The sequence below is a fragment of the Papio anubis genome, chromosome 11, assembly GCF_008728515.1.
Source record: "Papio anubis isolate 15944 chromosome 11, Panubis1.0, whole genome shotgun sequence".
Lineage (NCBI taxonomy): Eukaryota > Metazoa > Chordata > Mammalia > Primates > Cercopithecidae > Papio > Papio anubis.
Window position 1 is genome coordinate 109,591,499 of NC_044986.1, and position 23,354 is coordinate 109,614,852.

Below are 23,354 nucleotides of genomic sequence, written 5' to 3' on the forward strand. Positions count from 1 at the left end.
CCAGCTACTTGGGAGGCTGGGTCACAAGAATCACTTGAACAGGGGAGGCGGAGGTTGCAGTGAGCTGAGATGGTGCCACTGCACTGCAACCTGGGTGACAGAGCAAGATTCTGTCTCAAACAAACAAATAAGCAGTGCAGGTACATGTTTTTAGATGGTCTAACCTAGCCTGTTTGGTGTAAAAAAAAATGGTAGTTATAACAGAAAAAGGTCTGACAGACACTAGCAGGGAGCTCAGAGACTTCCATTCTGACTCTAGCCCTTGCCTTGCTCTGGTCTGCTGCCGGCCTGGATACCTGTCTGGGAAACTCGACACCATAACCAATGAAAGGGAGAGCTGTACTTGTAACTAGACTTTGTTTTGATAACTAACTCCATTCCCATATTTGGAACAGTATGTGCAACTCTAAGCTGTAACAGTGATATGGTTTGGCTCTATGTCCCCACCCAAATCTCATCTCAAATTGTAATCTCCATCATCCCTACATATTGAGAGAGGGAAGAGATGGGAGGTGACTGGATCATGGGGACGGTTTTCCCCATGCTGTTCTCATGATAGTGAGTGGGTTCTCACGAGATCTTCTGGTTTTATGATGCAGTTTTCCCTGCTCTTACTCACCCTCTGTCTCTCCTGCTGCCATGTAAGACATGGCTGACTCCCCTTCCACCATAATTGTACGTTTCCTGAGGCCTCCCCAGCCATGCGGAACTATGAGTCAATTAAACCTCTTGCTATTACAAATTACCCAGACTTGGGTAGTATCTTCATAGCAGTGTGAGAACGAACTAATACAAACAGCGATTGCACAGAGTAAGATGCTCAATAAATGTCTGCTCAACCAATGAGCAAATATTTAGTTCCGTTCTATCCACCCTTCAATTCCACATTGATGGAATGTAATTTCAGCCACAAGCAAACCTACGTTTTCATTGGCATTATGTCCTTTTTATAGGTTTGTGACCAATGATCTTTAAGCTTCCTGAAATATTAAGAAAAGCTGCTTTGATTTACAGATCTGAGGGGGCAACTTGGGTCTTAAGTTCTCAGGGCATAGGAAGGGAATGCAAGGAAATCAGCTTTCCAAACATGTGCTAATTTCACCTGCATACATTTCAATGTAATGTAGCAAATGTTTGCTGAGGATCTACTAACTCCAACAGAAGATTTGCAGGAAAACAAAGACGAAAAAGAAACAATCCTGGCCCTAAGAGAGGAGCCACCAACACGGTGCCTGGCACATACATGGTAAGTAATGAGACACTCATTGTTTTATATATTAATAGGATATTTATGATACAAAGCAGAGTGCAGCAAATGCTAGGAGAGAGGTACTGATATGGCTTGGTCATGTCCTCACCCAAATCTTATCTTGAATTGTAGCTCCCACAATTCCCATGTGTCATGAAGAGACCCAGGGGAGGTAACTGAATCATGGGGGTGGGTCTTTCTCATGCTGTTCTCGTGACAGTGTTTAAGTCTCACAAGATCTGATGGTTTTATAAAGAGGAGTTCCCCTGCACGAGTTCTTTCTTCCCTGCTGCCATGTAAGATGTGACTTTGCTCCTCCTTCCCTTCTGCCATGATCGTGAGGCCTCTCCAGCCATGTGGAACAGTGAGTCAATTAAACCTCGTTTCTTTATAAATTACCCATTCTTAGGTATGTCTTTATCAGAAGCATGAAAATTGACGGATACAGGTACAAAGCAAGTGCCCTGTGAGACTGGTATGGACAATGTTCACTGATACTGGAGGAATGAGAAGGCTTCCTGGAGAAGGTGGCATGTCACAGACATTCTGATGATATGAGCAATGAGAATCATGCTTTCAGACTTTAAAGCATCCCATAAAGGCTCATTGTAGGTTGCACATTAGCTTACAGTGAAAAATACTGACACAAGGGCTTGACCCAGAGGATGAGAACTATATTAGGGTGATCATTAAGTAGGCAGTTGGAGTACAGGTTGAAAGCTGGAGAAACCGGAGACCAGGAGATGAGTCAGGAAACAAAAGTAATTTTCCTTGTTCCTCAGGGATCTTAAAAGCAGGACTGTCTGTCAGGGAAAACACAGACCTGGATAAATACTCTTTTCCCCCCTGCTCCAACTTATAATAATCATAGTTTGAAAACAAAATAGAAAAGCCTTCAAAGTTGAGTAAAACCAGCATGACCTGAATACTTAACTGATCTCTCGAATGGGTGTATTGACAGGAAAAAAGTTACATCAAAATGTTTAGAACAATTAGAAAGTTCCTAGGAATTGAATTCTGAACTCTCAATCCCACAACGGTGACCACTACTAATGAAGTATTGTATGGATGTGTCTTCATAAAACTCTGACTATATTAAAGCCTCAGCTTTCTATATTGCTGGTTTCATTACCTTCAAGAGATTATGGAAGATCAGAAGTGTTATCTACCATAATAATGCTGTGTGTTTCTCTGAAGAGCTTAGATCCTCTACACACTTTAATTAAATCTCCTAATGTCCCAGTGAAATAGGTAAGGGATCAACAGAAGGTGAGTCATCAAAAACAGTGGAAGACCGGACCATCGGATGTACTTTGAGACGAAATCCACATTTATTATCATTGTTCCCATTTCACCAATGAGGAAATGGGGTTATTATTGAGACAAGGATGATGAGCTATATTTCACTTTCATTAAAGGCAGAGTCCACTGCTATAGGTTCCATAAGTATCCCATGGGAGACCTTTAAAAATGGGGTAACAACCATGGCCTCTGAGATTTCTCCTTTGGGAGTCGACCAACACTTATTAATAAACATCTAAAATGTGCGCCAAAGAAAATGTGCATTGACTGGGCGCAGTGGCTCATGCCTGTAATCCCAGCAGTTTGGGAACCGAGATGGGCGGATCACCTGAGGTCAGGAGTTCAAGACCAGCTTGGCCAACATGGTGAAACCCCGTCTCTACTAAAAATACAAAAATTAGCCGGGCATGGTGGCACCTGCCTGTAATCCCAGCTACTCGGGAGGCTGAGGCAGGAGAATTACTTGAACCCGAGAGGCAGAGGTTGCAGTTAGCTGAGATTGCGCCATTGCACTCCAGCATAGGTGACAAGAGTGAGACTTGGTCTCAAAAAAAAAGAAAAAAATATGCATCGCCTGTTTCTTATAAAAGAACACAGGACAATAATCCCAATTTATCATGATAATCCCGATTATCATTTATCTTGATAATCTCTTAGCTTTAAGTAAGTGGTTTATCAGGAGCTTGGCTGAGTTCTTCCCTCTGTCTCCAGTTTTCCCTCAGTTTGAGAGATGAGTGAGCATCAGTCTTTTTTTTCCCTTTTTTTCCAAGACGGAGACTCGCTCTGTCGCCCAGGCTAGAGTGCAATGGCACAATTTCAGCTCATTGCAACCTCTGCCTCCCAGGTTCAAGCGATTGTCCTGCTTCAGTCTCCCGAGTAGCTGGGACTATAGGCACATGCCACACGCCCGGCTAATTTTTTGTATTTTCAGTAGAGACGGGGTTTCACCATGTTAGCCAGGATGGTCTCAATCTCCTGACCTTGTGATCCACCCGCCTCGGCCTCCCAAAGTGCTGGGGTTACAGGCATGACTACCATGCCTGGCAGGCATCAATCTTAAGGAGGTAATGTTAAGAGTAGATTATGTGGCCGGGTGCAGTGGCTCACGCCTGTAATCCCAGCACTTTGGGAGGCTGAGGCGGGTGAATCACTTGAGGCCAGGAGTTTGAGACCAGCCTGGCCTACATGGTGAAACCCCATCTCTACTAAAAATACAAAAATTAGCCAGGCATGGTAGTGCATGCCTGTAATCCCAGCTACTCAGGAGGCTGAGGCAGGAGAATCGCTTGAACCCGGGAGCCGAAGGCTATGTGTGCTGAGATTGGATCACTGCACTCCAGCCTGGGCAACAGAGCGAGACTCTGTCTCAAAAAAAAAAAAAAAAAAAAAAGAGTACAAGAGTAGATTATGTGGAAGACAGTACAAATCACAGGGCTGGAAAAATTGCCAAGACTAGAAAACTCACAACAAGTCTTAACTCTTAGTTCTACCCTTAGGATACTGGTATAAACAAACCCTAAAGTCAGACTCAGAAAAACAAACACACATGCAGCCATCATATATGATTTAATTTGTAAACCAACTGTACTTCTTATAAAGGAAATAAATAAAGTAAGTAAACCACTTTGACAGATTATCCACTGCTCTCTCAATCCAACCACCTCTCAAAAAGTCCTAGGAAAAGGCTGGGCGTGACGGCTCACACCTGTAATTCCAGCACTTTGGGAGGCCGAGGTGGGCGGATTGCTTGAGTTCAGGAGTTTGAGACTAGCCTGGCCAATATGGGGAAACTTCATCTCTACTAAAAATACAAAAATTAGCCGGGCGTATTGGCAGGCGCCTGTAATTCCAGGTACTCGGGAGGCTGAGGCAGGAGAATTGCTTGAACCCAGGAGACAGAGGTTGCAGCGAGCCAAGATCATGCCAGTGCACTCCAGCCTGGGCAGCAAGAGCCAGACTTCATCTTGGAAAAAAAAAAAAAAGTCCTAGGAAATACGGCCATGGCTTCCAGTAAAACAGAGACTCCAGTTTGAAAAAAAAAAAAAGTCATGAAAAAGATAAATGTTATTTTAGGTAGTAATTTGGTATCACTCAAGTCTTAAAAAGTAATGGAAATGCATATAATGAAACCCTAGGGCAATATATGGTTATAAAACAGGTATATTGATTCAGAATATGCTTAAAATGGTTTGATGATTATAAAAACGAAAAGACAAAATCAAAATTTTGTTGAGAGTTTGTGGAACTCCAAGTTTGAGAAAAATTGCTTTAGAGGTAGCCTTTACTAATGGTCTAGGAAAGAACTCAAAGTAAGAAATTTTGCCTAGTCCTAAGAGAGTGTGGCACCTGACAGAGAAGTGTTTTGGGGAAAGACTAGTATTTGATGTACTAAAAGTAAGGTAACAAACAGTAGATTTCCACTCCTGAAAGCTGATTTACTACAATGGGGTCAAGGGCAAATCTGTAATGACTACATGTGTCACAGAGCAATAATCACTCTTTCCCAGTCTTTGAGATGGCCAAGAAAATACTCTTGAATTCTAAGTTCTCTAGAGAAAAAGTCACGTAAAAATAGAAAAAATCTCTACCATCAAATAACAAATTTTAATTAACTCATTTATATATAAAATTATATATGTAAGTAAAAAGCAATTTAATTATATTTAATTTGCTTAAATTTAATTTGCTTATATATTTTCCCCATAAAAATAAGCTGCATTAAAATATTTAGAAAGGTTTGTCTAGCACCATAGCTTAATTTAGCACCTCAATCATTGCTATCACCTGCTTCCTAAGAATTCACAGAAAATCATGTACTTAAAATATTACACTTTGGGAGGCTGAGGCGGGTGGATCAAGAGGTCAGGAGATCGAGACCATCCTGGCTAACACAGTGAAACCCCGTCTCTACTAAAAATACAAAAAAATTAGCCGGGCGTGGTGGCGGGCGCCTGTAGTCCCAGCTACTCGGGAGGCTGAGGCAGGAGAATGGCGTGAACCCAGGAGGCGGAGCTTGCAGTGAGCCGAGATCGAGCCACTGCACTCCAGCCTGGGCGACACAGCGAGACTCCATCTCAAAAAATAAATAAAATAAAATATTATTTGACACAATGATTTATCTATATATTTATATAATTATGTAAGTAAAAATCTCCTTTCACTGTAGTTTTAACTGTACTTTAACAATATTCCTGATATATCAAATGACTGTAATTTTTGGCCAGGCACAGCGGCTCATGCCTGTAATCCCAGCACTTTGGGAGGCTGATGTGGGCGGATCACCTCAGGTGAGGAGTTTGAGACCAGCCTGGCCAACACGGTGAAACCCATCTCTATCAAAATTACAAAAATTAGCCAGGCATGGTGGCAGATGCCTGCAATCCCAGCTAATCGGGAGGCTAAGGCAGGAGAATCTCTTGAACCTGGGAGGTGGAGGTTGCAGTATGATGCCTGGTAAACAGAGTGAAACTCTAAAAAAAAAAAAAAAGACTGTAATTTTCATCTCTTTTCAATCAACTTTATATCTGTGACTTTAATAATTTAATAAATTTCTCAAAAAAAGAAAGTTTGAGTCAAATTACAAATCTACTGCTAAAAAAGTGTCAAATTATTACAAGTCATCCAAGTAAGGACCGGTTTTGAATTTAGATTAATGGTTTTTAAAGTAGGTAAAATATATTATTAAATATTAAAATGTATAATGCTTAAAATGAAAATATTTGCATTTTAATTAATGTTCAATACTATTTGATTTTAGAATTTTTGAGCTGGAATAAACGATGGAGAGCGTTTAATTTGATGACTTCAATTTTAGATGCTAAAATGGAATCCTTAATCTTTGGAAGAAATTAGAACCCAGTCTCTCAACTTGTCCAACGTTCGTTTTACTAAGCTATCTAAGTATTTACTATGAACATCAAAAATAGTTATTCTTGTCTCCATTAATACAGAAGTATTAACCCAAAGTGACATCACATCTTAGCCTAAAAAAGAAGCTATGTTAACCCAGGACCAGAAGACCTAATCTCAATTCCACTGTTCACTGCATGACACGAAGCAAGCCCTTTAACTGCAGTCTGCTTTCCTTTTCCTAATTAGAAAAATAAGACTCTAGTAATTTAAATTGTCTTCTTCATTTGGTCATTGCAACAGGGGTAATAAAAATAACTCTGGGCCGGGCGCAGCGGCCCCCACCTGTAATCCCAGCACTTTGGGAGACCACGGAGGGCAAATCACCTGAGGTTGGGAGTTTGAGACCAGTCTGACCAACATGGAAAAACTCCATCTTTACTAAAAATACAAAATTAGCCAGGCATAGTGGTGCATGCCTGTAATCCCGGCCACTCGGGAGGCTAAGGCAGGAGACTCGCTTGAACCTGGAAGGTGGAGGTTGTGGTGAGCCGAGATTGCGCCATTGCATCCTAGCCTGGGCAAGGACAGCAAAACTCGGTCTCAAATAAGTAAACAAACAAATAAATAACTCTGAAATATACAGCATATCTAAGTGCAAAGCAAATACTTAATAGCAAAAACTCAACTATATTTAAACCAAGGAGCTGTAACTACTTTGAGTCATAATTAGGAGGGAATATATACGAGCTGCTGTGTAACCTGAGAACATCTAAACTAGCAGATGCAGGGTGTAGCTAACAAGTTCCATAGTTCCTAAACGTTCCTAGTTTTTAAAAAATAATCTATAGTTATCTAAACTATACAATAATTACCAGTTTGAGAACAAATTAGAGCCCTATGATTTCTCAAAGGCCCCACTGATTCCTTAAACAGAGACAAATGTGGAGTAGCGATAGTACTGCTAGTAGAATCTGAAGAATCTACTATAGACCTATCCTGTAACTGACATATGCAGAGTATAAACCTTTCCGAGTATGATTCTCTAATAGTAAAATATACTTGTCCAAGTGACATGTGAAATCGTCCAGCTCGAGCTGACCTTCAAAAAACAAACAAAATTTATCAACTGCAATCTGTTGGATAAGAAATAGATCTTGCAACTGGAAGGGGTGAGAAGAATCACTAAGTAGGTTTTAAAAGTGCTGTAGAATGCAAATTTTTGAAGAAAAATACATTGATACTATGCATGGAGAATAGTCTGAAAGAAAATACCCAGAGATGCTAATACAGGTCATCTCTGGGAGTAGAATTTTTAAAGATTTTTAAAAATCTTTTTTCCCTTTGCACTTATCTGTTCTGTCTTATTTTGAATATGGAGTAATTTTGTTGCATATAAAAAAGGTTATTTTTCATGGAAAAAACTTGCTTTAGTCTCTTGTATTAAGGGAGGTAAGGTGCTTCATGCCTACTTCAAAAATGAAACAAAAAGGCTGTCAATGTTAGCGGTTGTGATAGGAACGGAAATTGGACCCACACTTCTTGTGTCTTGGTACTGTTTTTGGCTGCTTTAGAGGACCAGCAGAGAGGGAGAAAATCTGGAGAAGCACCTTGGGTGACAGCTTTCACACCCAGTAAATACCAAAGGGCAGAGTTGCAAATGGTACCTTGACACTATTCTAAGCTTACACTCACCATGCACTCCTTCCCCACAACTTTCATTTATGGATTGCATGTCTCCGTCTCAAATTTAAACACGCATTGCTTTCAGTGTTTAATTACAATTTAATGGAAATATGACTTGCATTCAAATTAGCTTTTGGTTTTCACATCACAAATGTGCATCCAAGTTATTGTGTCATTATAATCTCATGTTATAATGGCTTCATAATACAAGTCCCTGCAGGGTTGAATTAGTAGTTTCCTATGGTAATCGCCTATCACTATAATATCATAATTGCATAAGCACAGTCCCCACATGCATACACTGCAATCATTTTGACATTGTAAGAGCATTTTAATAGTATTAGCATAGATTCTCCAGAGAAATCATCTCATTGTCACTGCATTACCATATAAGATTAATAGTGATGGAGCCAAGTTGTTGTGATATGAGAGCTTAAAAAAAAAGTGCTGGGCAGCAGTAAAGCATTTCACTTCTCAAAAGGTCAATCCACTTTGCAGTCAGGTCTTCCTACAATCCTTAATTGAATATAAGGTTCTTCCACAAGATATTAGGGTTTCTTTTGTTTTGTTTTTCTTTTTTTTTTGCTGACAGTTCATACAACAGTAATAAATTGGGTCAGACCCTCTCTGCCGTAGAGATAGGAAAAGCAGACATGGTGCCTGTCTTCAAGGAGTTTGCAATCTAATCAGGTTTATAACAAATTTTATACAGCAGGTAGGTAAATGGAATGAATACACATGATAAACAAAGTACTTTGAGGGCCCTGCATGGTGGCAGATGCCTGTAATCCCAGCACTTTGGGAGGCCAAGGCGGGTGGATCACTCGAGGCTGGAAGTTGAGACTAGCCTGGCCAACATAGTGAAATATCGTCTCTACTAAAAATACAAAAATTAGCTGGCTGTGGTGGCGTGCACCTGTAGTCCCAGTTACTGGGGAGGCTGAGGCTGGAGAATTGCTTGAACCTGGGAGGCGGAGATTGCAGTGAGCCAAGATCGCACCACTGCACTCCAGCCTGGGTGACAGAGTGAGACTCTGTCTCAACAAAACAAAAACAAAGTACTTTGAAGTAACTGGCATTACATAGCAGTGAGAGTAACTAAACAAGGCTTTCCTAAAGAAGAAATGCTTAATAATCAACTAAAGGGTTAAATGTATCAAAGATAATGACTATGAGGCAGAAATGAAGCGCATGTAACTGGTCTAGTTTTTGTATTCACTAACTCACGGACTCTGGGAAGAAGGAAGGCTGTTTTCACGCTGCTGATAAAGACATAACCGAGACTGGGTAATTTATTTTTAAAAAGAGGTTTAATGGACTCACAGTTGCACGTGGCTAGAAAGGTCTCACAATCATGGCGGCAGGCAAGACAGAATGAGAGAGCCAAGTGAAAGGGGAAATCCCTTATAAAATCATCAGATCTCGTGAGACTTATTCACTACTACGAGAACAGCATACGGGAAACTGCCCCCATTATTCAATTATCTCCCACCATGTCCCTCCCACAACAGAGGGAATTATGGGAGCTACAATTCAAGATGAGATTTGGATGGGGACGCAGCCAAACCATATCAGCCACCAGACACTAGCAATGGACACAGCCACAGCCCTATCCAAGAAGGGAGCAAGAACAGGTAATGCATGGAATTCTTCTCCTCTGTGGGTACCTCTACTGCTTTCAGTGGAGAGAATGGAAGGTGGGACCTTGTTCTTTATTGCTGACGGAAGAATGAGCAGAGCTGTTCTTCTGAAGCCTGAGACCAAGAGCTGGAAAAAAGGAAACTCCTATGCCGAAAGCATTGCCTAGCTTCCAAGAGTCTCCTTGGTTTGCTTTTCATAGTTGCAACAATGGTGTAAAATGACTATCCCGTGTCAATGACAAATGAGGCACACTGCAGAGACTGGCAGGATATTGTGTTCTTTTGAGGGGCCTCTAATCTCCTGGCATTCTCTGGGGACACCACGGGAGAACTACAAAAGGATTATCATAACTCTTAAAGAATCATCTCTGCTCAATGTTTAAGTGAGAACAGCGTTACAGACAGCATTTAGCACAATGGATGGCCCATAGCAGGATTCTGTAAATGTTTATGGATGGATGGATAAATGGACTTGACTGGAAAGAATGTACATGTTGTAGAGCTGCTTTGAGTCTGAAAACACAGGTGAACAGATTTAGAATATGTACTCTCTGGTAGCATTAACAGAAGAATTAACAACTGGCAATATCTTTTGTACTGTGAAAACTCACTTGCCTTCTTGGTTATGGCAAATCACAGCATTCTGGGGATAATGGTTGCTCATTTTCCCTGTCTCAGTTTCTGTTGGCCTGGGAGACCTCAGAACTACTTGGAGGCTCGGTTTCCAAAAAAAAAAGTAATAACACTTTTTAAATTGGAACACACTAAGGATAAAGATGTGTTCTCTAAGTGCTCAAAGTGACTTTTACCAGCAAGCTGTGGAGCAATCCAGTATAAACCTATTACAAAAACAAAATTAGCTGTCCTTCCTTTGAAATTATTTTTAACTTCATAGGTAAAGTCTCTGTGGCACTTGCTATGCTATTCTTGAGTTCTTCTTTAGGTATCAGATGAAGTTAAACCTTTACTTCTTGTCTTGCTCTTTTCATTTTTTGAGAGGGTCTCGCTCTGTTGCCCAGGCTAGAGTGCAGTGGCATGATCATGGCTCACTGCAGCTTCAGCCTCCCAGGTACAAGTGATCCACCTCACTCAGCCTCCTGAGTAGCTGGGACCACAGAAATATGCCATCTCACTTCACTCATTTTTTTATTTTTAGTAGAGATGAGGTATTGATATGTTGCCCAGGCTGGTTTCAAACTCCTGGGCTCAAACGATCCTCCTGACTCGGTCTCCCAAAGAGTTGGGATTACAGGCATGTGTCACTGTACCTGTTAATTTGTTTCTCATTGACACATGATAATCGTTTTATACCACGGTTGCAACTATAGAAAGCAAACCAAAGAAACTATTAGGGCCTGGGCAGTGCTTTTCTGCACAGAAGTTTCTTTTTTTTCTGGCCCTTGGTCTGATGCTTCAGGAGAACAGCTCTACTTGTTCTTTGTATTTTGTTTTGTTGTGAGACAGGGTCTCTCTCTGTCACCCAGACTGGAGTGCAGTGGCATGATTATAGCTCACTGCAACCCCCGACTCCCAGGCTCAAGCGATCCTTCTACTGCAGCCTCCCTAATAGCTGGGGCTACAGGTGTGTATCACCATGCCCAGATAATTTGTGTATGTTTTGTAGAGACAGGGTTTCACCATGTCTCCCGGGCTGGTCTTCAACTCCTAGGCATAAGTGATTCACCTGCCTCGGCTTCTCAAAGTGCTGGGATCACAGGCATGAACCACTGCACCTGGCCAGCTTATTCTTTAGGTAACTTATTTCATGCAGTTTTCATTATGCATTAATATGAAAATGTTCTTTTATTACATTCGATTATCATTTAATCTTTTTTTTATTTTTTATTTTTTCATTTTTTATTTTCAAATTTTTCATAATTTTTATTATTTCATTACTATATAGTACTTATTATTTATCAGTTTATTACATATTGGTATTTATTGTTCTATTATTTATTGTTATTAGACATAATTATAGATTAAAAATCAAGAACTTGGAATGTTTAAATGTATGTATACTTACTTGCCATAAAAATGGAAATTATATTTATTATGTATATCTTGACATTGCTTAGAAAAATATGTTTTTCTCTCTTGTTTAAGTATATTAGAAACATAAATAATTCCTGATTCAATAGGCTAATTCTCTAATTCAATAGGTTAGTTTTTTTTTTTTTTTTTTTTGAGGCAGTCTCACTCTGTTACCCAGGCTGAAGTGCAATGGCCTGATCTTGGCTCACTGCAACCTCTGCCTCCCAGGTTCAAGCAATTCTCATGCCTCAACCCCCTAAGTATCTGGGATTACAGGCATGCATCACCATGCCTGGCTAATTTTTTGTATTTTTAGTAGAGATGGAGTTTTGCCATGTTGCCCAGGCTGGTCTCGAACTCCTGGCCTCAAGCAATCCACCCACCTTAGCCTACCAAAGTGTTGGGATTACAGGCATGAGCCACCGTGCTCGGCAGGTTAATTTTGTATTTATACAAATAACAGTAGTTATAAAGTATCTTCTGTGCCACCAAATATTAATGTTCACTTACTGTATTTCAAAAATGGCTTAGAAGTGGAGTTGGGTGACCATGGAATTTCTGTAATTTAAAATAAAAGTGGATGTTATTTCATTGTCCCCCAAAAAATTGACTCCCCTACAAAAAAATGGACACAGATGGGACGACACAATGCTTTCTGAACATATCACTATTTCCCCAAGAGGAAGAAAAGCTAAAACTTCAGCAACTGCAAAAATGTGACAAAGCTGATATTCCAGGAGCATGTATTTGGGCCACTTAGTCTGAGGACCTCAGTTTTCTCATTAATAAAACAAAGGAGTTGAACAAAGTGATTTCTGAGCTTCCTTCCAGATACAAGTTGTATGAGTGTATGTGAAGAGATGTTACACGGGCTGTAAATGACCTCCCCAGAAGCTTCTCCATTTGTTCACATCTGTTTAAACATTAAACGAGGTGGGGATATATGTATAGTAGAAAATCAGACAGGCCATTTTGTTACAAGGAATGTGAAACCTATTGATATCTTTCTCGATATGAATTCTTTTTCTGACGTCCCATTAGGCAAACCATACTTAAATGAACCATATTCTAGTATTTACTTTACTATAAACTTAGTATAAACAACAGATTATTACAAACAGATGCATGAAATAAAAATACCTCACAACCCAGAAGTTCCAGATTGTTAATTATTTATTATCATTCTTCATACTGCTTGTGAGTAAGAATAGAGGCACAAGTATAAAATAATGGTGTCTTTATAGTAGCCCTCAGATACATGATGCTGACTGCCTAAGCAACTGAAAACGGTTGGCTATAGCCCAAACAAAAGTTTAAAAAATCCACTATCTAGGCATATACGTATATATGTGTATGTGTCTATATATATAAAATATATATGTATATATGTGTGTGTATCTATATATATATACACAGTTTTTAGTTTCCAATAATCACAACACAACTACAGAAACTACTCTGAAACTTTCGTGCCCACTTGACCAGGAATAATTTTATTCTTTAGTGGATGGTGAAATAAGTGTTTTTAAAAAAAAAAAAAAAATCAATAACCTGGCCAGGTGCAGTGGCTCACGCCTATAATCCCAGCACTTTGGGAGGCTGAGGCAGAAGAATCACCTGAGCTCAGGAATTCAAGATCTGCCTGGGCCACATAGTGAGACCCCACCTGGGCAACATAGTGAGACCTCACCTCTATTATAAAAAATAAGAAGAAATCGCTGGACACAGTGGCTCACGCCTGTAATCCCAGTAATTTGGGAGGCCGAGGCAGGCAGATCACTTGAGGTCAGGAGTTTGAGATCAGCCTGGGCAATATGGTGAAACTCCATCTCTAAAAAAGTACAAAAATGAGCTAGGTGTGAGGGCATGCCTGTAATCCCACCTACTTGGGAGGCTGAGGCAGGAGAATCACTTGAACCTGGGTGGCAAAGGTTGCAGTGAGCCAAGATCATGCCACCACACTCCAGCCTGGGTGACAGAGCAAGACACTGTCTCAAAATAATAATAACAATAATAATAAATGAGGAAGAAGCAGAAGTAGAAGAAGAAGAGGAAGAGGAAGGAGAAGAAGGAGAACCAGCAGCAGCAGCAGGAGAAGATGGAAGAAGAAGAGGAAGAAGGAGGAGGAGGAGGAAGACGAGAGAAAACAAAAAGTCATAGCTGGGCGCAGTAGTTCACGCCTGTAAATCTCAGCACTTTGGGAGGCTTAGGTAGATGGATTACTTGATGTCAGGAGTTCAGGACCAGCCTGACCAACATAGTAAAACCCCACCTCTACTAAAAATACAAAAATTAGCTGAGCATGGTTGTGCACACCTGTAGTCCTAGCTACTCGGGAGGCTGAGGCAAGAGAACTGCTTGAGCCTGAGAGGTGGAGGTTGCAATGAGCCGAGATCACACCACTGCACTCCAGCCTGGGTGGTGTGTGTGTGTGTGTGTGTGTGTGTGTGTGTGTGTATTTATATAAATTATATATATCCCACTGGTGGTTCAAACTGATTTTAGGTGATATATGGGCATTTGAAACTTTTTAAAACAAGTTTTTATTTATTTTAATGTGTTTTAGAAAAAAGAAAGCAATAAACATTGCAAGCCTGTGATTTCATAGATATTATTGCTTAGGATGGAGCTAAAGTAAAAAAGTGGATTGGTTTAAAGAAAAACTATAAGTAATTAGTGGTAAAGGTAGTACACAGGCATAGCAAACACTCTGGAAGATGATACAAGCATAAATCAAGTTTCACAAGAACTGATGAAAATTATACTGAGTTTCCAAAAATTAAAGGGCTTAGCAACATCTCCACAATGTCTTGTAATGAATTCATTTTATTTCATCTGTTAAAGAACTAACTCCTTTTCTGGGGGTAATAACCCTCCCAACACATCAGATATACAGCTTTGACTTCTAATTAGGCAGAGAAAGCTATTATCCAATTTTATTTATTTATTTTTGAGATGGAGTCTCACTCTGTTGCGCAGGCTGGAGTGCAGTGGCACAATCTTGGCTTACTGCAACCTCTGCTCCTGGGTTCAAGCGATTCTCCTCCCTCAGCCTCCCGAGTAGCTGGGATTACAGGAGCGCACCACCATATCCGGCTACTTTTTTTTGTATTTTTAGTAGAGACAGGGTTTTGTAATGTTGGCCAGGCTGGTCTCGAACTCCTGATCTCAAGTGATCCACCCGCCTTGGCCTCTCAAAATGCTAGGACTACAGGCGTGAGCCACCATGCCCGGCCTATTATCCAATTTTAACTCTTAAACCTTATGATGGTTAATATTGAGTGTCGACTTGATTGGATTGAAGGATGCAATGTATAGTTCCTGAGTATGTCTGTGAGGGTGTTGGCAAAGGAGATTAACATTTGAGTCAGTGGACAGGGAGTGGCAGACCCAGCTTCAATCTGGGTGGGCACCATCTAAGCAGCTGCCAGTGCGGCTAGAGTAAAGCAGGCAGGAGAAGATGAAACAACAGGCTTGCTGAGCCTTCTGGATTTCATCTTTCTCCCATGCTGGAGGCTTTCTGTCCTCAAACATTAGACTCCAAGTTCTTCAGCTTTTGGACTCTTGGACTTACACCAGTGGTTTACCAGGGGCTCTTGGGAGTCACCACTTGGTTAAGCTTACAATAACCCACTGTCATTCTCCAAGATCCGTCTATCTTCTGCACAGGCCAAATAGGAGAGTTGAACAGGGATCTGGTGGGAATCACTACCCTTGTGTCTTTCAAGTCCTTCATGGTGGCACTAATCTCTGCAGTCCCTCCAGGGATGTGATACTGTTTTTGATTTACTATTTTTCTAGGTGGAGGCAGCTCTAATGGCTTCTATTTGGTCTTTCCCAGCATAGTAGCCCTCACTCTACCGTAAGTCAGGGAGCCACTGTGGGGATTCTGCCAGGTGCTAAGTATGTTTATGCCAATTGTGCATTCTGGCACTAGGGAAATGACCACATGATGAGTCCTGGGACCCACTGGACCCACTGTCAGTCAGACCTGAGCTAAAACTCTATTAAAAGATGCTCTTCCAGCTACTCTTGGATAAGGGTTTCAACAATAATTTTCTTTTTTTTTAGATGGAGTCTCACTCACTCTGTCACCCAGGCTACAGTGCAGTGGCGCAATCTTGGCTCACTGCAACCTCCGCCTCTTTGCTTCTGCTGTCCATTATGGTAACAATGCCCACCTTGTCTTTGATGGTCGAGTGTCGCCACTTGGCCTCTGCCACCTTGGGATCCAATTATTCCCACTGCATTTAAATTTTGTAGTTGACTGACTGTGGTTCCCACTGTAAGATCTGGCATACAAAGAAGAGCAATCACAGAGCTCTTCAAGGATGCAGGTGCTCCTCTCACAAATCTTTTTCACAAGGTATTGGTGAAGGACATCTTCTGGGCCCTCCCAGCTGGAATGGGTAGGTCTAAAGTGACTAATCCACTCTAGCATCTTAATCTCCCTAAGCCCTTGGATCCCTTCCTCTACATTAAACCAAGGGAAATCTGGCATTTCTAGCTCACACACAGTGGGTCATCTTTTGTTCCACACTTCAGCTAACCAAACAAATAAACTATTAGAACCTTTTCTAACTCCCTGAGTTGCAACATTAAATGCAGAATCCCTGCTTAGTGGGCCCAAATCAGTAAGTTCAGCCTGACCCAACGTTATGTTCCATCCACCATTGTCTCACACCCTTAATATCCATTCCCATGCTTGTTCTCCAGATTTCTGCCTATATAAATCAGAAAACTAAAGCAATTCTTTTGGAGTGTAGTGCACCTCCTTGTGGGTCATACTCTGAACCTCATCTCTAGGGGCCTACTAGGGCCTTAGTCTAGTTATATATCTAGAAGCAAATGGGTTTTGGGAGTGGGTCCTGAGGAGAATCAACATTGTCTTGCCTGGCAACTGCCTCAGGAGAGGCCATCATCACTGTTGCCTCAGGTAGTGCATGGTTAATCTCCTTAGATAAAGGGGGGAAAGGCTGTTGGCAGCATGGGTGGAAGAGGGAATGTTGCCACCACTGGGGATGGGGAAGCTGTTTCCTCTGGTAAAAAAAAAAAAAGGCTCACAAGAGTTTACAAGTTCAGTGTCCTCAATTTCATCTGGGTCTTCCCATACGTCCCCATTCCAAGTTGCTGGGTCCCATTCTTTTCCAGTCAATGCCCTCACTTTGACAGCAGACATCTAATGAGACTGAGCTCCACCTTTCATTGCAGGTCAGTCACTCACATGATAAGAGCTTGTGTCTGATTTTCCACAATTTGAGCCCTTTGTCTACAGGAGATAAGACTCTCCCTCAGGGCAATCTTAGAAGCCTTGAGGCTCAGTATGTGCTTCTGGAGCTGGAAGTTCGAATCCCTGAACTCATTTATCCTTTGCTTCCTTTACCTTGTCCAGTGAACTTAGTAGTAACCAACCAACTTTATTATATTCCTTTATTCTCCACATATGGTCAAAGGTATTATGTACGGAGTCACTAAACCCCTTGCCCCTCACGAGTGGTGAATCAGGAGTGTCCAATGCATCTCTTTTGCATAACTCTTTAAACAGTTCACACTAAGGACTATCAGCCTTCTCCATACTATTAGAAGTAGAGTACTTAGCATTTTTGGATGTCATCAGATTAAGCACTCAACTCTAGAAACCCCAAAACGAACTAAAGAACTCCATCCTTTTTAAACTCCAGCCCGTTTATCAAGTGACCTGAAAGGCTGCCAGTTTTGAATGGGTTCCAGAACAGGAGAAGTCTCTGCAACAGGTCCAGGTTACTGTGCTAGCTGCCCCGCCACTTGGGCCATATGACCCAGCAGATCCAACGGTGCTTGGGGTGTCAGTGGCAGATAGGGATGCTGTTTGGAGCCTTTGGCAGGCCCCCATAGGTGAATCACAGCAGAGGCTTGAAAGATTTTGGAGCAAGGCCCTGCCATCCTCTGCAGATAACTAGTGTCCTTTTGGGAGACAGCTCTTGGCCTGTTACTGGGCTTTGGTAGAAACAGAACGTTTAACTATGGGTCATCAAGTCACCATGTGACCTGAACTGCTTATCATGAACTGGGTGCTTTCTGACCCACCTAGCCAGAAAACAGGGTGGGCACAGCAGCATTCCATCATCAAATGGAAGTGGTATATAAGTGATCGGGCTCGAACAGGTCCTGAAGACACAAGTAAGTTACATGAGGAAGTGGCTCAAATGCCCATGGTCTCCACTCCTGCCACCCTGCCTTCTCTCCCCAGCCTGCACCAAGGGCCTCGTGGGGAGTTCCCTATGATCAGCTGATAGAGGAAGAGAAGACTAGGGTCTGGTTCACAGGTGGTTCTGCACAATATGCAGACATGAATATATGCAGGCATATATATAAATACGTGTATAGTGTAAAGAATATGGACCAAGACCTTATAGTCAGAGATAGTATAGCCACTTACAAAGCTTTTCAATATTTACAGATAAAAACTCTAAAATTTAATACATCATTCTTTGTATAGAAACAACTTATAAAAAATTGTCCTTAATGCTAATGTGAAATCGTTATGTAATATAGTAATAATGAACGTAAACCTATTTTGACCAAGGTATTACTAACACAAAAATAAAAACAGAGAAGTGAAAATAGGTTAACAAAAAAACTGGTGTCACTACATAATACATTACGAAAATTCCACATAAAAAATATTTTACAAGCTTAGTGCAGGGGCTCACACCTGTAATCTTAGCACTTTGGGAGGTTGTGGCCGGAGGATCACTTGAGGCCAAGAGTTCAAGACATTGAACTGAGCAACATAGTGAGAACTTATCTCTACAAAAGTAAAAAAAAAATAATAAAAAATTTAAAAAATTAGGTGTGGTGGCATGCACCTGTAGTCTCAGGTATTTGAGAGGCTGAGGTGGGACGATCACTTGAGCCCAGTAGTTGAAGGCTGCAGTGAGCTATGATGGCACCACTGCACTGCAGTCTGGGCGACAGAGCAAGACTCTGACTCAAAAAAAATAGAAAAAAAGGCCAGGTATGATGTCTCATGCCTGTAATCCCAGCACTTTGGGAAGCCAAGGAGGGCAGATCGCCTGAAGTCAGAAGTTCAAGACCAGCCTGGCCAACATGGCAAAACCCTGTCTCTACTAAAAATACAAAAATTAGCTGGGCATGGTGGCGCACGCCTGTAATCCCAGCTCCTCGGGAGGCTGAGGCATGAGAATTGCTTGAACCCAGGAGGCAGAGGTTACAGTGAGCCAAGATCGCACCACTGCACTCCAGCTGAGGCAACAGAGGGAGACCCTGTCTCAAAAAAAAAAAAAAAAAAGAAGAAGAAGAAGAAAAAAAGACAAAGAAAAAAATCTTTTACAATCTTGATGGTCTATCAAAATAAAAGAGAAAGAATTTTAAAATTAAGCCTTTTGACCTCACCATGGCAACAATAACTAGCAGCAACGGTCCATGAAATGTTTCTACTGCTAAGAAACTGTATGTGTTCTTTAATATATATAACAAATCTAATAATTAAATTCAATACACAAATAGAACTACGCAGAATCCTCATGGAGAATATTTTAAACTTGAACTTTTAGCTTGAAATATTTTGATCTCTCTATCCAACCACAGTAACAGGCAAAGAATGAAAAGATAACACTTGGGAGGAATGAACATCAACAAGGGGCCCTGCACCAGCCTGACCAACATGGTGAAAACACGTCTCTAGTAAAAAATACAAAAAATTAGACAGGCATTGTGGCGCACGCCTTTAATCTCAACTATTCAGGAAGCTGAGGCACAAGAATCGCTTGAACCTGGGAGGCAGAGGTTGCAGTTAGCGGAGATCACACTGCTACACTCCAGCCTCGGCGACAAACCAACTCTGTCTCAAAAAAAAAAAAAAAAAAAAAAAAAAAAGGTAGGGGTGGTGGCATGCATTGCGCATCTATTTGTAAGAGCCTTCTCCCCACCCCCAAACATTCAAGATCAACTATGGCTGCAAGTCAAAGTCTCAGTAATGTCAGTATTTGAAATAGCAAATTCTTTACCACTTATGCACTGAGCTGCTCCGAAATATTTGGCACACAAGAGAAAGAGGAACACTCTTGAAGATGCACTTTACTAAATGATAACGGGGCAAACTCAAAGCAGCACCGAAGCAAAAGGGAATCATTTACATTAGGCCTGACATTTATGCAGAAATGTGAGCGAGACTCACAGGCCCAGGACAACTTCTAATCCTAGATATGGAGGTTGAGAGGACTTGGATGGTCTTTGGCCATGCCATCCCCTCAGGAGGCAGTGTCCTCTGAAGAACACCCAGGAGAGAGCGTGGCTTCCTTGGTGTCAGCCTGTAGGATCCTTCCTCCAACAGCAGGGACTGTTTTTAGAGAAGGTATTGGGCAGAAGGCACTAGCCACGCATGGTGCATCGGTGCATCGGAGGCAAGTGGCCTCTTTGTAAGTTTCTGTGTTCACTGAATTTGCAACATGGCTAATAGGCTCTGAAATCAAAGACTGAACTTGGAGACACTGCAGCCTGAGAGCCTGGGAAATGCTAACTAGGAGAAAGGCACTGACTCATGGAAGTAATAGACATGTCATATGTCAGAGAAGGATAAATAAAAACATGTCTCAAATAATCTAGGCCAAAACTAGGAAAGATGCTCTTCCAGCTACTCTTGGATAACGGTTTCAATAATAATTTTTTTTTTTTTTTGAGACGGAGTCTCACTCACTCTGTCACCCAGGCTAGAGTGCAGTGGTGTGCTCTCAGCTCACTGCAACCTCCACCTCCCAGGTTCAAGCCATTCTCCTGCCTCAGCTTCCTGAGTACCCAGGATTACAGGCATAAGCCACCACGCCCAGCCTCAGCAATACTTTTCTACAGAGGGATTGGTAGTTAAAACCATACTCAACTTACTATTGTCTAACATAGGCATGCATACCTCATTTAATCTGTCCCTTATGTAGGTATCGAATTTTGCATCACAGGAAGCCATATATTTCATTCATTTATTCTCCTTTTTAAAAAATAACTTTTATTTAAACTTTTTAACATGGACATTCTCAAAAATTCACAAATGTAGAGAGTGTAGTAGAGTGAACCCCTACGCATCCATCACATAGCTCCAACAATACATTTCCACTTAAAACAGTTTTAAAGGGAAAAGTGTTTTACAGCCCATTCAAAACCCCAAGTTTTACCTATATACTCTTATATACCCACGTAATGACCCTCTAATATTTCTGACTACCAATTTACTACAAAAGATTCTTTTAAGGATAAAAAAAAAAAAAACCCTATTATTCTATTCTGAAGGAACATTGTAAAAGCTCATCAGAATAAAAGACAGTATGCATTATAGATATGGACAGATAATGTCAAACTGAGGACTTCTGTGCCTTCACATTCCCCAATATTTCTTTGAATATAAGAGCTTTGCTAGCTGGGTGTGGTGGCTCATGCCTGTAATCCCAGCATTTTGGAAGGCCAAGGCGGGAGGATCACTTGAGCCTTGGAGTTGAAGACCAGCCTGGGCAACAGAGTGAGACTCCATCTCTACAAACAATTTTTTTTTAAATTAACCAGGCGTATCCCTGTGCCAGGAGCCAACCTGGTCCTCCCAAAGGGTAGCACCCCAGTGAAAACAAAAGCAAGAGAATAAAGTTCCCTGTAGGTCCTCTGTCCAAAAAAAAAAATTAACCAGGCATGGTGCTGAGCACCTGTAATCCAGCTACTCAGGAGGATCACTTTAGCCCAGAAGCTCAAGTGAGCTATGATCACCACCACACTCAAGCCTGGGTGACAGAGCAAGACATTGTCTCAAAAAAAAAGGAAAGAGGCTGGGTGCAGTGGCTCATGCCTGTAATCCCAGCACTTTGGGAGGCTGAGGCGGGTAGATCACGAGGTCAAGAGACTGAGACCATCCTGGCCAACATGATGAAACTCTGTCTCTACTAAAAATATAGAAGTTAGCTGGGCATGGTAGCACATGCCTGTAGTCCCAGCTACTCGGGAGGCTGAGGCAGGAGAATCGCTTGAACTCGGGAGGCGGAGGTTGCAGTGAGCCTAGATTGCGCCACTGCACTCCAGCCTGGCAACAGAGCGAGACTCTGTCTCACAAAAAAAGAAAAAGAAAAAGAAAAGAAAAGAGCTTTTTTAGCTTCTTAGGCTCACATGTCTTCTCAGAGACCTTTCTGTTTTCAGTTGATAATATCGTGACAATTATAAGACACAACATATTTAAGCAAGATAAGCACAAGATACCTCTTTATAGAAAGAGCAGATAGGACCACAGCATATTCTAGAGATCCTCTTGCCCTTTTTGATGGTACACCTAAGTACATGAACTCATCATAGTAAGTTTCTGATTCGGAGAGGAAATTTTTTGGTAAAAATATCTGCGAGTTGTTATAGCAAATATTTGGATGTTTGTGGTTCAGACTGCAAGTACGCTTGATTATGTACATTTTTTTCTTAACTGCTTGATGAACTCTATCCAATTCATTTAATAATGTTGCTTCCCTTTTTTACCTAATTCATAAATGTTTAAAGTCACAAGCATTAAGCTCTCCTCCAAGTAATGTTAGTTAAAAAGAAGTTCCTGAACCGAGGACATTCTCCAAAGATGTGTAGTCATCACTTGGAAGGTCAAATTTAACAAAGAAAATAACTCCAAAAACAGTAGTTTCCAAACAGACCATTACTATTGCAGGGAAGCATTTTGGGCTGAATTGTGTCTCCCCTCAAAATTTGTGTGTTGTAGCCCTAACCCTCACCACCTTAGGATGTGGTTATATTTGCAGATAGTCTTTACAGAAGTAATTAAAATGGGGTTTTTAGGGTAGGTTCCAATCCAATAGGACTGGTGTCCCTATAGAAGATCAGTACACAGACATGCACAGAGGGAAGACTGCCATCTGCAAGCCAAAGAGAGAGACCTCAGAAGAGGCCAACCCTGCTGACACCTTGATCTGGGACTTCCAGCTGCCAGAACTGTGAGAAAATAAATGTCTGTTGTTTAAGTCACCCAGTTTGTGGTATTTTATGATGGTAGTCCTAGGAAAACAAATATAGAGAGTACTGAAGGTCATCTACTCTAAGCTACAGAAATGGCCCTTAATGACACCTGGGGGCTCTGATTTTTTTTTTTTTTTTTTGAGACAGTCTCACTCTGTCACCCAGACTGGTATGCAGTGGCACTATCTTGGCTCACTACAACCTTCACCTCTTGGGTTCAAGCGATTCTCCTGCCTCAGGCTCCTGAGTAGCTGGAATTACAGGCATGTACCTGGCTAATTTTTGTATTTTTAGTAGAGATGGGGTTTCACCATGTTGGCCAGGCTGGTATCGAACTCCTGACCTCAAGTGATCCGCCTGCCTTGGTCTCCCAAAGTGCTAGGATTACAGGCGTGAGACACTGTGCCTGGCCTGCAGGCTCTGAATTCATAAAGTGAGAAGAAAATCTGTCAAAAGAGCTGGCCCCGCACATGCAAGTCAACCTAATGCTTTATTTATTTACTTATTTAATAGAGATGGGGTCTCACTATGTTGCCCAGGCTGGTCTTGAACTCCTGAGCTCAAGCAATCCTCCCGCCTTGGCCTCCCAAAGTGCCAGAATTACAGGCATGAGC

The 23,354-nt window shown here is 41.5% G+C and overlaps 1 protein-coding gene across 1 annotated transcript in view; it reads right to left on the reverse strand.

Annotated features, from left to right (window-relative positions):
• The window catches only part of PTER (phosphotriesterase related), an 81,138-nt gene that overhangs the window by 52,207 nt on the left and 5,577 nt on the right, over positions 1-23,354 (reverse strand). The window lies entirely within an intron of this gene.